The sequence below is a fragment of the Otolemur garnettii genome, unplaced genomic scaffold (genome assembly GCF_000181295.1).
Source record: "Otolemur garnettii isolate 467f Iridium unplaced genomic scaffold, OtoGar3 scaffold00046, whole genome shotgun sequence".
Lineage (NCBI taxonomy): Eukaryota > Metazoa > Chordata > Mammalia > Primates > Galagidae > Otolemur > Otolemur garnettii.
Genome location: NW_003852441.1, coordinates 12,894,005 through 12,896,188, shown reverse-complemented (window position 1 = coordinate 12,896,188; position 2,184 = coordinate 12,894,005). Strand labels below are relative to the sequence as shown.

Genomic DNA, 2,184 nt, shown 5'->3' with positions numbered 1-2,184 from the left:
CCCAAGAGGTGTGCCATACACCACGACTCCCAAACCTTCCCTCCTCCCTCCTCTCCTCTCCCCACTCGGTCATTCCTCTGCCTCCCCACCTTGAATTATTTTAAGTTTTTCTCTTATGAGGGTATGTATTAGCTCATCTACTGCCTTCATATTAGAATTGAGTACATTAGATTCTTGCTTCTCCATTCTTGTGATACTTTACTAAGAAGAATGTGTTCCAACTCAATCTAGGTTAATACAAAAGATGTAAAGTCTCCATCATTTTTAACAGCTGAATGGTATTCCATGGTAAAAAATATGGAACGTTTCACAAATTGCATGTCATCCTTGCACATGGGCCATTCTAATCTTCTCTGTAACATTCCAATTTCAGTATGCGCGCTGTTGAAGTGAGCACTCACTGGCGATAATTCTCAAGGTTGCAGGACACGTACTGATGAGCTGTCATTTCCTGCCAGGGTAGTAGTGGGAACCCAAAGAAGTAGTCCTCTCCATCTAGAATTTCTCTTAGAGATACTGTTTTGGAGTTCCTCAGATAGAGTCTCTGTTAAGATCTGTCATGGACCAAGAAGAGAGTGGTGAGGAGTCTTAATAACAAGTTCTCCCCATTGTCTAGCTGTCTAAGCAATCATAAACCAAAGGAGATCCTTCCTTGCCTCCATAGACAAAAATATATCCAACATACACAAACATCACCTGCTTCTGTTTGAAAGTTTATAGAGCCATTTTAAGGTAACATTAGGGTTAAAATTTTTAATCAAGGGTCTGTATAACAGAGTTGATTCTTTCCTTCCCGAGCCTTTGGGATACATTTCTGCTGGCACACTATGGTACAGGTAATGGTCCCATGGTCCTTCTCTGGCAGAGGTAAAACATTTGTTAATAAGATAGTCTAAAGAGGGTAGTGCTGAAAAGACTGCTACAATCGAGTTTTTACAATAGGTGGTCAGTTTAGGGGAACTGTATGGCCTGTGGGAAGTGTTCTTGTAAGATTGTAGCTCCTTGTTGTCACTTTGTCTATGATGTTTGGTATGGGGGTGGGTAAGAAAGAAACGTGGGACCTCTGAGTATGGAGTTATTAATTGTACATGATAGGCGATCCAAGAGACAGGAGGGTACATTTGTGAACTATATACAACTATGGGTCAGATTGTTCTCCGGAGTATCTGGGACTACAGGTGTGTGCCCTGGGTTTAGGATGACAAATCCAGTAGAGAGATAGGTTAGTGGACAAGGTGATAGTTTGAGAAATCCTAATTAAGGTGTTGTCTAGCCAGGCAAACAAAAAACCCCAAGAAACAAATAAAATGCATGGGGTATATAACTTCATGTTACTTATCTCTTTTTGTGGAAGAGTAACTTTAGGTCCTCTAAGGGCTCAAAAGCCCACTGTTTCTCCAGTCTCTCAGAGGATGATGAATCCTGGAGGGTAGGGTCTCTGGTAGGGGTGTGTGTTTTATCCGAGGGTGATGAATCCATGGCCTAGCTCCTGTGAGTTTAACTAATGAGTGAGTTGTCAGGAGCATCTCAAATGAGCCAATCTGCTGTGGCTATAGTTGGTTTGGGGGATGTTGGTTTCTCTGGGTTTTCAGTAACACCTTATCTCCTGGCTTTATGGAATGAAGGGCACATCTGTTAGAAACTGGAGCCTATTGGAGGCAAACTCAGAAATAACTAGTTAGCATATTACCAGGCTGTTTTACTTCTGAGTGACCCTCTATCTCTGGGGGCAGACAATCATTGGCTGAACCCTCACTGGAAGTTCTTAGGAATGGTCTCCCACATTAAATTTCAAAGGGGCTAAACTAGTCTTTTGATTAGTTTCAGAGAAAGTCTTTTTAAAAGTTCCTTCATTCAGCTTTCTGAAAATTGGTTTCTTCATCATGAATGCACTCCTCTCCAACTGATTTATATAATCCTTAAGATTTCTTGCGTGATTCTGGTGCCAAAAGCTGCTCTGACATCAGAGCATGATAGAAGTCCAAACCTAGGAATAATTTCCTTTAAAAGGGCTTTAGGGGCTTCTGATGGTCATTCAGTTCTGGTGGATAAGTTTCAACCCATCCTGTTGGCTGGTAACCACAGCTTACCCAGTTTTGCGTTGTCTGTTTTTCATGAAGCTACTCCTAAAGCTACTCCTATCTGTGAAAAATTCCTCGTCTGGGTCTGATAAGAGCTGATATA

At 41.7% G+C, this 2,184-nt stretch overlaps 1 non-coding gene across 1 annotated transcript; it reads right to left on the bottom strand.

Moving 5' to 3' along the window:
* Positions 1-291: 291 nt before the first annotated feature.
* LOC111725699 lies at positions 292-397 on the bottom strand. Its single transcript, XR_002773711.1, has one exon. It is a non-coding gene; the product is annotated as a U6 spliceosomal RNA (small nuclear RNA).
* Positions 398-2,184: the final 1,787 nt, after the last annotated feature.